Source organism: Myodes glareolus, chromosome 6 (assembly GCF_982192425.1).
Source record: "Myodes glareolus chromosome 6, mMyoGla1.1, whole genome shotgun sequence".
NCBI lineage: Eukaryota > Metazoa > Chordata > Mammalia > Rodentia > Cricetidae > Myodes > Myodes glareolus.
Genome location: NC_142031.1, coordinates 5,469,229 through 5,483,678, shown reverse-complemented (window position 1 = coordinate 5,483,678; position 14,450 = coordinate 5,469,229). Strand labels below are relative to the sequence as shown.

Below are 14,450 nucleotides of genomic sequence, written 5' to 3'. Positions count from 1 at the left end.
CACTGAGTTTGCTACAGAGAAGATGGCAAGGAGTCGGGGGGTTTCCTCCCTTTCCCCCCCTCCCCCCTTTTTCCTATCAACACTCCTCAGGGAGATTTGACTGTATGTTCCCCTCAGACTCCTGAACCTGGAACAAACCCAGGGAATTTACTGGGAAACCTATTGAGCTGAACACCAAATGAGGGGAAAGTGAGAGGGATCTCTGAGAACAGGATCAGAGGAGCTGGTGGTCTCTCTGGTTCTAGGGCAGAGCCAAGAGCCTCCTTGGTGGTGGCGAAGTCTGCCACCTGCCCGGGTGGGAGGAGGTCCACCTGCTGGCAGAGTACAGCAGGTATTTTGGTTGCCACAGCTCCACAGCTCCACTCTGTGATCAAAGCCTCATCCTTCCTGCAGCTCCGAGCAGAGCTCAGTGAGAGGGGCAGTCTGCAGACAACAACAGGAAGCAAATGACCCTCCACCGAAGCCAGGGGCAGGGAGAGTCAGGATCGGCTGGGAGCTTTAATGGCACAAGGCAGGGGGCTTGGTCTGCTAGGAATCTGTGAAAAGGGGCTCAGTTGGTGTGCACTTCCGGCTACCTGCACATCCTACATCCATTAAAGCAGTGGCCTGCCCAGGTCTCTATAATTACACCTGCATCTCTGTCGCAAGTATCATCTCCGCTGGCCTCCCTGGGGGAAATAACAGATCGTCCTGCAGCCTCCAGGAAGATGAGCCTCCCGGGGCGGGAGCGGTGGGCTTGCTTCTTAATGATGGGATGTGAGCACCCTACACTCAGTTGCCTTCTCTGGGCTCTCACCCTTGGACCTGCATTTTATCTGCCTTGTGATGGGGGCTGCAGGCTCTGGCAAGAGAGAACGCAATATTTTAAAGTGGGTAATGTCACGCAGGCTGCATGTGGTACCAATTTTCTGGATGCATAAAACGAGAGAGAAACACGCTTCCTGTCTCCCGCAAGCATTTGGCGGTGTAAAATACGACTCATCAGAATCCTGATATGTTGCTAACCCATGTGGGGCAGCATCAGATCTCATAGGCAAGATGGCAAAGTGGTAGGGCTCCTGGCCCTGGGCACCTGGTCATTCAGTCTCACCTGTGTCCGATCTGCTCTGGTTTGTTTAGTCACGAGCTGTAGGGGACATGGCCAGCCCTCCCCACACACCTGAGGTGGGTCAGTCTACAAGAATCCTGCCTCCCCTCTCTCTGGAGCTGCAAGCAGTAGCCTGGGCATGAGTGATATGAGATCATACTTCCATGGAGCTACTGCATGTTTCAAATTCCTTACAGGTTTAAAAAATTATTTATGTATATGTGTGTGTGTCTACATGTATGTATGTGCAAATTCATGTGGGCACGCACTGAGGGTAGAAGAGAGGGTTGGGTAACCTGGAGCTGGAGCTACAGGTGGTTGTAAGTTGCCTAATGTGGGTGCTGGAAGTGGAACCTGGGTCCTCTACAAGAACAATGTGGCCTCTTAACTTCAAAGCCATCTCTCTAGAACCTGGGTGTTTTAAGGGTTCATCTAAAGTCGCATTGGATATAGTTGCATCTCTGAGCCACCGTTTCCTAAGGAAGTGTCCTTGAGTACTGAGCACCAGTACCCTTGCTAGCGCTCGGTCCCCATAGCAACTCTTCTGGCAGAACTGACACCTAATGTTTTGAATGGAGCCACTGGACTTGTGGAGCCTCAGCATGTGTTTACACCACTGGAAACTCAGACCTGGCTTGCTGGCTGGTGTCCTACACATGCAGCCCCCAGTGGGCGGGTGAGGTGTCCCCTTAGCCCTACCTCCAGGATGGTGGGGCCAAAGCCGGAACCTGACACGTTTCTCCCTTTCTTACACATGTGCAGTCTCCTTCCACTGCAGCATAGTCCACAACAAGAATTCTGAAGCCCCCCTCCCCTTCCTCTGAGCTCTCAGTACTTTCTCACCCCTAACTCACAGTCAAGAGATCAGTCCCTTGGGGGTCTGAGGGCTCTGACCCCAGCTCCCAGTGCCAGTGCCCAATCCCAGAAGAGTCAGTCTGCCTCATGCTTGTTCTTCCCCCTTAATGAAATTTAGGAACCTCTCGTGCCACAATTCCACTTGGCTCCATGCACACGGGCCAGGAGCAGCTTTAGTTAAGAAGAGCGAGCCCCATCCATCGGGTCCTGGATGGGGTCCTGTACCTCTTGAATCTTCAGCTTCTGCTTATCTAGAAGGGCAGGGGCAGTTCCCACCCCAGGGCCAGCCCCAGACGCTGTGTTTTCTACTCAGAGTGTCTCCTAACAGCTGCTCTGCACCTCTGGACGTCTTCCTGACCTCACTCCTGGTGCCCAGACAGGTCACACTGGGCTCAATACCAGTCATGCGTGACTGTTGAAGGAAATCCTTTGTCTCTATGCCCTGAGCTGTTTTTCCAACTGTGTGTACAAAACAGCCCATGGCTATCATGGAACAAGCAGGGTCTGGGGTACCCTCTAGGAAGACTCGGGGTGTCCCATATTCATGCCAGTGATGCTAGGACATAACATTCATGGGAAAGGACTAGGTCAAAAGGGTAGAGTGTGGGAATGGGACCTGTACCCTACTTAGAGGCTTGGGCCCTTCTATAACTTGATGCAGATGGCAGCTTCTAGAACCAGGACAGTCCTCACCAGACACTGAATCTATCAGAGCCTTGGCCTTGACCTTCCAACCACAAGAAAGCAGTGTGTGTGTGTGTACGTGTGTGCGTGTGCGTGTATGTGTGTATGCATGTGTAGGTGTATGTATGTCTGTGTATGTGCACATGTGTGTGCATGTGTATGTGTGTGTATGTCTGTGTATATGCATGTGTATGTGTGTGTATGTCTGTGTGTGTGCACGTGTATGCATGTGTATATGTGTGTGTGTATGTGTGAGCATGTCTGTATGTGTGTGTGTGCGCGTGTATGTCTGCATGTGTGTGTGCGCACATGCACACCCGTGTGCGTATGAAGTTAACTATTGGGCAGCTTCACTACATCAATGTGATGGTCTGAGAAAGGCTCTATCCCAATTCTCAGGAAGATGGCTGCCTTTCGCCCTGCCTCCCACCTCTGCTGTCCTGTCTGGGTGTTGAACAGAGTTGTGCATGCAGAGGATCTCCCTGAGCACCCGCCTGGAGACCAGGTTCTCTCTGGCAGATGGTCCTTCCTCCAGGACACAGGCTCAAGTGCATTCCAGACCCACTGAAGCATGGGATTTCATGCCTTCCTGTCAGCCTGGGAGCCCGAGAGGTGGTCCCTACAGCAGGTGTCATTTATCAGGGCCGTGCAGAGAGAGAACCCCATGCCTGTGCCTGCTGCCTGTGAGGGAAGCCATCAATCTTTGTGGCCTCCTGCTCACCCCAGAATTTGCTCAGGGAAGGAGAGGAGAGAAGTGGGGAGGCTGGGCTCCTCCACCTAGGTCTCTTCTCTGCTCTGCCAAGACAGAGGGTGGCGTAAGGGGGAGAAAGAGGCAGCCGTAGAGGGGAGCCCAGCTCATCTGAGAGGGGTGTCTCATGAGCATCGCCTGAGTGTTGGCAGGTTCTGCGGCTGGACTTTCTTGGGTATGTCCTTGGTTTTACACCACCCTGTGACCTTGAACAGACAGCAGAGGCATAGTACCCAAGCGTGGGCACAGTGGGAAGCAGAGAATAGTTTCTGCCTCCTGCAGTGGCAAGCTCCTGCCTGATGTGCATCTGGAAACTCCACAAACCCAGCACAGGGGAGCAACCTCCACCTCCTAGGAAGCAGGAGATGGTAATTACCCTGCCCTCCACAGGTGGCACTGAGAAGGGGAAGCTGCCTGACCTATCAAACCACCCAGGAAGACATAGCCCAGGTGCAGGGCTGAGAAGAAGGTGGGAAAGGAAGACTAAGCCTTGCTATCCAGTGGAGGGCTAAGAACCAAGCAGGGTGTGTTCCATGGTAGATGCCAGGTTTCCCATGATGGTCTGGCATTCATCTCAGTACCCAAGGCTAGTATAGGCATTGAGTAGGACTGAGAAGGTGGGCATGGAGGGGTTCTTGGGCAGGCCTAGAAGCCTGGGTGAAGCGGGAGAAACCCAGTGTGAACGCTGGAGGGTGGGCGTGGGGGTTTCATGCTCGTGTATAGAAGAGACTCAGAGATGGTGTGGTTGGGGCAGGGGAGGGGAAAACAGTGTGTGAGTAAAAGGCTGGCCAAGGCCAGGGTTCCAAGACCTGTTTGTTATGTGTGCCAGCATCCCACATAGAGCTTTCTCAGACGTCCACCATTCAAAGCCCATCAGTCCAAGGCTATCCCATGCCATCCACCACATGCACATATCCAGTGTTTCCAGGTGCCCCCCTGCAGAGAAGTGCCCCCAAAAGAGCATGTCTGCTCTCCGAAAGTGCTGGCAGTGTCTGTGATATTTTGGGTGGGCACGGATGGTGGGGCATATAGTACTGGCATGTCACGGGGGTAGGATGTAAAGAATTATCTGATTCTAAATATTATCTGCGGATGCCAGCATTGCTCCTGAGAGTGAGAAAAGATAAAGGTGGGGCATTAGAAGTGCCACTCACAGGATGCTGTGAACTGTCTATGATGGAAGGCCAGGTGTCCATACAAGGAGCCTCAGGGCTTCCAGCAGAGTCCCACTGAACCCTGGAGGAGAGGCCCATCTGTGGCCCCAGGGAAGAGATGCCTGCAGTCAACCTACTCAGTGACTGATGGAAGATTCCCACAGGTAACACAAGCCAGAACACATCCTCTTTTGTAGGAAGCATTCTCCACGCAGTCCTAGGACTGGACTCGGTCCAGCAAGACCAGTAACGTAGCCCCCATGTAGCACTTCGCTTCTCTGTGGCTTATTCGCCCTTAGAGCCAGTGTGTGGCCACCTATGCCCCTCACTACAGCCAGTAACAGCCCTATCCTCCCTGGCTCCCCCAAGGTTCCATCCCTGAGTGGGACTCGCCATACCCACGGGATCTGAGGCTCAGACAGCCTCTTACCCCAAGCCTCTGCCAGGCCGAACAGCTTTTGTGATCAAATATTGTTATATTTACCTAAGGATCTGTTAGAAAGCAATTTTTGAGATGATGAATATTTAATGAAAAATTTAAATATTTAATAGGAACTCTTTCAAACCTGACTTAATAATCCGTGTCAAAGGGAAAGAAAGGCGGGGTCGTGGTTTACCGTTTTCACTTCTTCTAGCCCTCTCAATGTTTGCTAGTTTTTTTTTCTCTGCTCACAGTTTTAATTATACTCAATATTCCAGAGAGAATCTCTTTTCTCATTAAAACTTAACTCTTGCCGACAGCAAGGTGAGTGGGTGGGTGGAAGATGCTTGAACTGTGAAACAGGACTGGAGGAGATGCTTAGGACTTATCCACCTGACTCCTTCCTGGTCCACACGAGGACAGAATGGTCCCAAACATTCACAGCCTCCTCCAAGCTGTGTCTGGTGCCCAGATTTATGCCAAGATGGGACCCAGACCTTTGGTGGCTCTAGGAACAGTTTCCAAGACAAAATCTAGACTCCTAAGCATTTGTGCCAATTCATGCTGACCCATTTGACACCTTGGGGCTTCTGCCCCCAACCTGGGTCATCAGGCGCTGCGGCAGATAGAAAATTTCAGCCCATAGTAGCTGAATGCAGACCACTCTGAAAGACTTAAAAACATTCTAAAATTCTTTCTACACAGAAGAGTGGAGCTGAAAGCCAAGCATGACTTGGCCTTGACAAGCTTCCCAGACTCTTTCTCTAAGGAGGTCTGTGTCTACTGACCCAGGGACAGTGAGGTCCTTCCATCTGGACCCAGTGACACAGGGCAGCTTGTTCAGCTGTGCTTGTACACTCTGTACACACAGAGCACTGGTCTCCCAGAACCTGTGGGGTCAAGGGACACCTAGCCCTCGCTGACTGACTTTCAGACCTGGCTCTAAGGCAGCTCCCTGTCCACCAGCAGTGTCAGCGCACCAAGTGCTGGGTACCTTCCTAGACTCTTACTCCTAGCAGTTGATAAGATCATTTCACTGGATCTTCCTCCCCTCCTGCTCTGGAACCTTCCCTGCGTGAACCAAGGCTTTGTCCCTACACTGTACAGCCCTACCCACTGATTTGTTCATTCTTTTTGCCTCTTTGCCCTTTGCCCTTTGCCCTGGTCACACACAGCACCATCATTCCTAGAGGCCTCAGGAGCCTCGCAAAACCTGCTAAGGGACCTCTCCAGTAGAGCTTAGCACCACCCCTGCTACCCACCGTCATCACTAGTGCTCAGGGGAACAGGGCTCTGCTGAAGGGAATGCTGGAGCATGCAGCTTGAAGCCCCATGGGCTCTCTCTTGTCTAGTTCCATGCTGTGAGCAAGCTGGGACTTGCTACACACTTTTCCCTATTGCCAGAGACTCACCTGGTTTTTAACCCCGTCTAACCTTAAATTAGCACTAATCTAATGCTAACATAACCCTAACCTATTCTAACTTTACCCTAAACTAAACTTAACGCAACCCTGCATAACATAGGATAACATTAGCGTAACCCCAACCTTAACCTAACCCTAACCAAACCTTAACCTAACTCTACCCTAACACTATCTATCTTTAACTTAACTCTCCTAACCTAATTCAACCTTAGCCATATCTAATATCAACCTAACTCTAGCCTAACCTAATACCACTCTAACCCCATCTAACCTTAACCTAGCCTAACATTATCTCTAACCTAACCTAGCCTAACCTAATCTAACCTAGTCTAGCCTAGCCTAACCTAGCCTAGCTTAGTTTGACACAACCCTGACTCAGCCTGATTGAGCCCCTTCTCCTCTAACCTGCTCTAATTCTCCCAGATTGCCTTGGATACATATTACTGCACTGAGTAACTGACTTGATACATATTACCACACTGAGTAACTGACTTGGATACATATTACTGATACTATGTATCCAACCTCAACACCCAACCTGGCTTCTCCCCTATCCCTGCAGAGTCCAGACCTTGCCTGGACCCAGTGACTATGCCCTGTCTCCTCCCTAGGCTGGGAGCTCCTGGGATGCAGGAACTTGTGTATTACCTTCTTTTCTGGCCCAGCACCCAGAGAGGAGGGAAGTGGCAACTAGAACCCTGGCCCCAGACTGTATCCCCACCTGCCTCATGGGCATTCCACACATCTCCCAGTCTGCTGCAGAACCTACTGAGGCCGCTGAGGCTCAGGCTGAGTTACCAGACGCCTGGATTACCCCCAGAGTGCTGGGCACAGAGTGGGTACTCACAATGGCTTGTGATTTTGGGTCTCAGGGCAGAGGTCATTTTTTGGGTGGTGTACTTGGACATATATCTGGGTCACACTCCAGAGAAAGGACAAGATGACTGACATTTAAAAAATGATAACGCTTTTAATAAGGAGTTTAAAATATTTAGTAAACCCATGCAAGAGGCCAATTCAGCCAGGAATGATAGTTTTAACCTTACAGGAGCTCTAGAGGGTCCCTCTAAGAGAGCTCCCACTCAGCCCAGCCTGCATTCCCACACACCCAGTAATCTCTGTGGGAGGCCTGAAGAGAGGGACTGAGCCTGGCAGTTCCTTGTCTCTTATGTCTAGGCAAGGGTGTGAGAGGGCCAGCTTATGGGAAACTTCTGCAGAGGCCATGTTAGGGCTCCACAGGGGGTGTCAGGAAGCAGAAGTAACTGGAAAGGGGCAGGCACAGAGACCCAAGGAGCTCCACCTAGAAACCCCTTTTCTTGGAATTCCCCATCCACACAACCCATCCAGGAAGCCTTGTCCTCCATCCTGACTCTTCCCAGGCTAATGTGAGCATCTCCTGGCTCATCCATCTCTTCTTCCCCAATGGATGCTGAAGGCAAACTGGGTACCCAGTGTCCTGATGGAACCTGATGCCAAGCAAGAGCTAGACGGACGCTCACCAATGCTGGCTAAGGTTTGTTGCATGCCGGATCCTACACTGACACTGAGGGGGCAAAGGAAGCCTGGTGGGTCTTGCATTTGTCTGAGTGGGGATCCTGAAGTCTCTGCTGCCATTCTGCAGGATCTTGAGGTGACTCGGATCCGGGTTGGGAGGCAGGGCACCGAGTTAAGAGTGACAATCCTGTCAGCACCTATAAGGCTTAGAAGTTATGCAGAATGTCCCGGGAGGGGAACAGAGTGGGAAAGAGTGACAGAAGTGACACCCTTGCAGCTGGTCCAGAGGTCAGTAGAGAATTCAGCCCCTGGGAAGCCCGTGGTGATGACACCTCCTCATAACACCTGTCTTCCCATCAAAACACCAGCCCTCCTGGGGAGGGGACGGTACTTACTCTCTGTAAATCCACACACACCAGCTCAATACTGGTATAGACCAGGGGCTCAATAAATTCCTATAGTCTGGATAAAATGTACCTCAGCATATTTAATATTAACCAACTCAATAGAAGGGGCATCACTAACACCCATATCTCACTAGATGCTATGGCCCATGGTTAAAGAGTTAGGTTAGGTTAGGTTAGGACTGAGAACCTTGGCAGGTCCCACTGAAAGGATATTGAGGGCAGGATTTGAGCCAGGGCTCCTCTGTCCACCCATATTCTCAAACAGGGTTGGAATCTTGACAACACCTTTCTTTGGTGTCCACCCCCAGGTAGACCCACATCCCCCAGGCCTGCCTCAACCTTTGCACACACGGGTGGGTCATTAGTATGCAACCTATGCTATCTTCCTGGCACAGGTTGCTCCTTCACTTTGCATAGCTCCTTATTAAAAACAGGATATTTTAATCTTCGTCTAATTCTGTCTTTAGGGAAGTTCTGGCCCCAGGCTGCCGACTGCTCAAGCCCTCAGGAAGCGGGCGCCTACTTGCGATTCATGCCACGGTGTCCATCTGCCAACACGCTCGTCTTCTGTGCCTGCCATCTCTTATTTATAATCCCGCTCAGATTAATGAATGACGGTAGTTCTCATCACAGGAAATTTGATTAATCAATTTAAGTGCTTAATCACCACGGCCTCGTCGAGAGCCGAGCATGAGGGATCTCACTTTGATGCAGATGAAATTCCAGAAAGAGGGAGAAAAGAAATAAAGTTGTCAGGGGACAAGGGCATCCCTGGGGAAGTCCTGCGGGGGTCCCCAGAAGACAGGGGTGGGGGTTTCTTGGAGAGGCCTGATGGAGGACTCAGGCAGGGTGCCAAAATTAAGGCCTACCCCGGGCCATGGCTGCCCATTTTAGTCTGCCCTGAGGCTGGACCAGGTATATCTAATCTGTGGCTCGTGGGTCACATGTCCCCGGGACAGCTATGCATGTAGCCCAGCACAGAATTGCAAAGTTCCAAGATTCTTTTTCTCTCTTTTGCAGTTTTAAAAGTCTGGATTGTGTGGTTCTTGAGGTTGAACTTTATAGAAGGCAGTATCACATCTCAATGTCAAAAGGCTGGTCGTGCTGGGAGACATAGGCATTGGTGGGCAGTGCAGGAAGAACCCATCCTGGCGGGAGAACTTGGCGGAGCGGCATGATTGAGTCAGCTGAGATCCGCTGATCCATCATCACCAGTTAGTAAGCCGGACCCCTGGAGCGCAGGGATGCTCTCCTCCAGCTGCCCCTCTGGCCATAAGTGCTTCCCCATCTTCTGGCCAGTGTGAAGCTTGCAGCTTTAGAAGCTGAGCTCGGAACCTCGCCCGGGAAGCTCCTCTGCCTCCACTAGCTCGGGCTATAGCTCAGTCTGCCCCAGAGAGCACCAGAACACTCTGAATGAGTTCACTTCTCTCATCTCTCTGGGGGACAAAGAGAGGAGGATCTCCGGGGCTTGCTGACCCAACAGTCTACCTGAAGCAGTGAACTCCAGCGTCAGTGAGAGACTCTGTCTCTGACAGTTAGGCGGAGAAGCAATTGAGGAAGACATCCAACACCGACCTCTGACCTTCACATACACACATATGTACACATAAATACACAGACATGCACATATCTACATGCATACACATAAAAACACACATGAGGTTTTTAAGTCAGGGTTGAAGGACAAAGGACGGTGTGCAAAGCCCCTCCCCCCTCCCCGAACACTCCCCGAGCACCTACTATGGCTATATTTCTCATCTGTTTTAATCACAAAGAGTTGCAGGTAAAGCCAAGTAACCATAGGTACTTTACAGTCGAGAAACAGGTAGTGGAGAAGGGACACTCTCGGTCCTCAGGCTGTGCTGAGAAGGGACAAGAGTCAATCAGGCTGGCCGACGTCACTACTCTGCCTCACCCCGTTTCCTGAAGTCTGCAAGAAAGTGGAACTGTATTTCGGCTCCTAGGGTTCAGGGACCCAGGGGCCACACCTGCCATGCTCGTGAAGGCGAGCGCTATCTACCTCTGACAGGTGAGGAGAGAGTGGGTCTCGTGCTGTTTGTGACAGCTGCTGCACGGAGAGAGGCTAATTTTGGAAACAGATTATTAAAACATATATCTGCTCTGAAGGGCGCAATCAATCAGACGCCGGAGTTGCCCGCTCACCCTGTGTTCTAGGTCTCCCTGGCAGTGAATGGCTCCTGCCAGCTACGGAGGAGCCGGCCAGGCCTGGTCCCTGCTGGGGCTGCACTGGCCTGCTCAGGCTTCCCTTCCGGGAAGATAGAGAGGAAGCTGGGCTCAGAGCAATGCTTGCCACTTTGGAGGCTGGCTGTGGGCTCTGGGGTGTGAGTTAAACATCTCTTCCTTGCCAGGCGATAGAGACCCGGGGCAGCCTTGGCACGAGGGTCCAGAGGTACACTGTCGCCGGTGAGGTGGCAACAGTGTGTGGTGCCCACAGTACAGGTTAAAGCATGAATTGGTGTGTGTGCCCCAGGCCTCTGACCTCCCTGGAGCCACTTCCTCCTTCTCAGCCGAGACAGGCCATCAAGGCTGGCCTAGGGAATTTTAGAGACAACCCCCCAGTCCCTCAGAGCTGGTTGCAGCCCATCCTTTCTATGAAAGGGGAAAGCAAAAGCTATGAGACGCTCTACACTTGGACATGTGTGTTGTGCTGCATCGGAGCCTTGGAACCTCAGTCCTGTCCTCAGGATGCCGGGCTCTGTCTTCTTTTATCTCACCCACCCCGGAGTCAAGGTCCTGGCAATCTGGATGGAGAAAGTTGTGCTGAATCTTGGACAAGGGAGCCTTCCTGTGGATGTCCAGGGGGACCTCTTCTGGGTTTCTGCCCAATGAAACCTCTGCTGGACATGGCAGGAACTGCTTGCTTCCTGCTTCTGTTTCTTGCCCACCTAACTGAGCCTACCACTGTGTCGTATGGCTGAGCCACTGGAGAACAAGATCTGCCTATAGGGCAGGTGTGTCCTGTCATTTCCCAGCCAGCAACAGGCTTGGCACACAGGTCAGAACCCACCCACTGCTGCACCTGGTAATGGTGGCTCTAGGTTTTTTTCTTTTTCTTTACAGTCTCTTATCACCTCCTTCCATCCCACTCCTAGACCGCAGGACCCTCCGTGCTTCACCACACTGAGAACCCCACCTTCCTCCCTGCCCCACAGAAATCTAGCTGCTCTAGGATGTGACATGAAGGTGGGAGATTATGATTTATGAGAAACAACAGCCCTCTGGGTGTGCTGAGGCCTGCAAGATGCCGCAGACCTGGTTGGAACTTGAGTCCCAGGAACAAGTTCCATGTACCTTAGAGCCACGGAGCTCAGGAGGAAGTTCCAGAACCTAGCCCAGTAGGATCCCTCTGTGGTCACCTGCTCCTCCCACATAAGATTCTTGGGGCCCTGCCGTCTGATATCTGCAAATGGAGATAAGCCCCAGAGCTCTGCCTGCTTCATGGGGAGCGTTTGCAGCCCAACCTCTGTCCATGAGACCCAACTTCAGAGCTTGGAAAATTTGTCTAGGGAGTCTAGGGAGTCTCTTCCAGGTGGGCCCTGGGCCAGGGATCCTGAACAGCTGTGTGGATGCTGAGACTCTGAAGGGTCTTAAGAAAAGGACCACAGTGCAAAGCTGCTTCCCATCTTACATCACGCCCTCCCCCAGCTGCCATGTCTGCATGCAGAGCTCCCTGCCAGCTAAGGGGCATGTCTGCAATCAACATTCCTACCACAGGGTGACCAGGGTTGAGCCTAAGTGATCAGCAAGGCTTCCTTCCCCGTGGGTAGCTGGGTTACTTTGGGGATAAAGGCTTGGGTGTGTTATGCGGAATATCCCATTCCTTGCTCCAGGACTGAGATGTCTCCTGTAACCTGAGAAGCTTTCTGGTCTGATTCCTTGAGTACCCTGCTTTCCGGGACTCTCTGGAAGCCAGGGTGTTGAGGGAGGGACTCAGCCTTGAGATGGTTCAAGCGGAGACATTTGTTATCAACCACAGTCCTGGGCAGACTTTAGTCCCCAAACTTCAAACAGGCTGGATTCATGGCAATCTGACCATGAAGAGCCAAGATTTCAGGGGTGGGTGGGGGCAGGGAGATTGCACTTGCTGCTCCACCTCCTGCCTTTAACAGTCTAGAGTCACGGGGAGAGAGTCTCAGTGGAGGACCAGTTCTGGTCGCTCTGAGGGCATGTCTGTGAGGGGTTATCTTGATTCTGTTGAGGTAGGAAGACATCCATGTTTGGTTGGGGGCTTCAACACAGTCTCTGGCATCCATTTTGGAATGCTGGGTGGAAAGCTCCATTTCAAGCCCCCTCCCCTGGGAGTTGCCATAGTCCAGACACCACCTCCGGGAAAGCCCGCTAAATGGTGATCCCTCCCCAGAGAGGGTCAAGACCACTCCCACAGGCTATTTAAACTGTCCCCCAGAGAATAAACAGTTCTTCCCAGGGTTTTCCTTCTCCCTTGTGTTTCCCAGAGGGCCACCCGGGAGCGCAGGCATCCATTCAACCTGGGCTTCTTTTAATTTGGTTTGATTTGATCTGCTATGAGCTCTGCCACAGGCAAGATGCTGGGCTTGTACCCCTCCAGTGTACAAACAGACATCCCAATAGATACCCAAAAATGTTCCCTCCCTCATGAATGAGATGGAGAATCTTGTCAATTAGGTTTCACCCAGCTGAAGGTTAGCTCTGCCTTTCACCTCTTCTCATGCCCTTTACAAGAAAACATAATATCATTGGTCATGGATTTGCCAGCCTTTTGAAACCAACTCCTGTCCTTTATCTAAACTCTCATCTGAGGAATTTCATACTTCCATTCAGATTCAGGTTAGTGCAGCCAGCGCTTAGCAAGGTTCTAGACACAGAGGGAGCTCTGGGGCTTCTGGGTGAGTGAGTGAATGAATGAATGAATGACCCAGTCTCCCTACTATGAGAAAGATACACACAGTATCCATCCCTGGCCTACATGTACATGTAAGGTGTCTTTCCTCACTTGTCCCCTCCACATACCTCCTGCAGTCCTTTAAACGGGGACAAAAGGTCTGGCCATTCCTACATGCTGAGCCCTAGGCGTTAGCCCAGCCCTGCATGTACGTGAAAGTCTGTCCTCTCCCAACCATGGGATGGGGGGAAGGGGCTTGGTTCCTAGAGGAAGGCATGGGGAATCTTGGTGTACAGGAAAGGGTAGGCTGAAGTGGAGGTGTAGGTCCAGTTCACAGACTTGGCATTTGGGATTGCCTGGATGCGATGTCTCCCATGGTCAGGGGCATTTGAGTGTTGTCCCCAGCTGGTAGTGCTGTTGAAAGATTTAGGAGGTGTGGGCTAGCTGGAGGAGCTGTGTTCCTGGAGGTGGGCTTTGAGAGCTGAAACCCTCAGCTATTCCCAGTGAACTCTCTTTGCTTTAGTTCATGATATGGGCTCTGGGCTTCTCTCAGCATCCAGTTCCCGCTGCCTGCTTCCTCACTCTGGCATCCATGGATTCTGACTCGAGGACCACAACTTTCTTCTGGAAGTTGCCTTCATTGTGGTGTTTTCATCACAGCAACAGAAAAGTAACTAAGAACGGATTCTTCCGTGGTGAGAAGGGAGGATGGCAAGAGCTGATAGCTGTCATGGGGCCAGTGAGCCTCCTTCCTCTGCATATCTAGACACTGGGGCCTCAGAACATTTCTGTCACAAAGACTTCTCCTGCCAAGTCACCACCACCTCCTTCTTTTCCAGTCCCTTATGGTCACACCAATCTGTTCTCTATGCTCATAATTGTATCATTTAAACAGTATTATCTAAATGGAATCACACCGTATACAGCCTCCTCTGTAGTATTCTCTGGGGATTCAGTCAGGCAGCAGCGGTGCGTGTCTATAGTTCCTTGTGAGTCTTCATGACCCTCCTTGCCATTAGCTTTGCCAGGCCTGGCATCTTCCCAAGGACTAGGAACCTGCAGGGACTCTACAGCAGGAAACCACCGAGTAATTCAGGGGACAAAGGGTGCAGGGGTCTGTGCCTGGGCATGCATGGACAATACTAAGGTCAAATGGCTCCCAGAGGTACCATCTGAAGATTTCCTCCTGTAGAGACCCTAGGGGGAATACACACACACCCTAAAGTCTATGAGATCTGCACTAAAGATTTAGTGTACCTTTGGGAGTGGGATCCTTGATCACCACACGTCCAGG

At 51.6% G+C, this 14,450-nt stretch overlaps 1 protein-coding gene across 10 annotated transcripts in view; it reads right to left on the bottom strand.

Annotated features, from left to right (window-relative positions):
* Camta1 (calmodulin binding transcription activator 1) overlaps positions 1–14,450 on the bottom strand; it is an 832,857-nt gene that overhangs the window by 249,927 nt on the left and 568,480 nt on the right. The gene's annotated exons all lie outside the window — the stretch shown is intronic.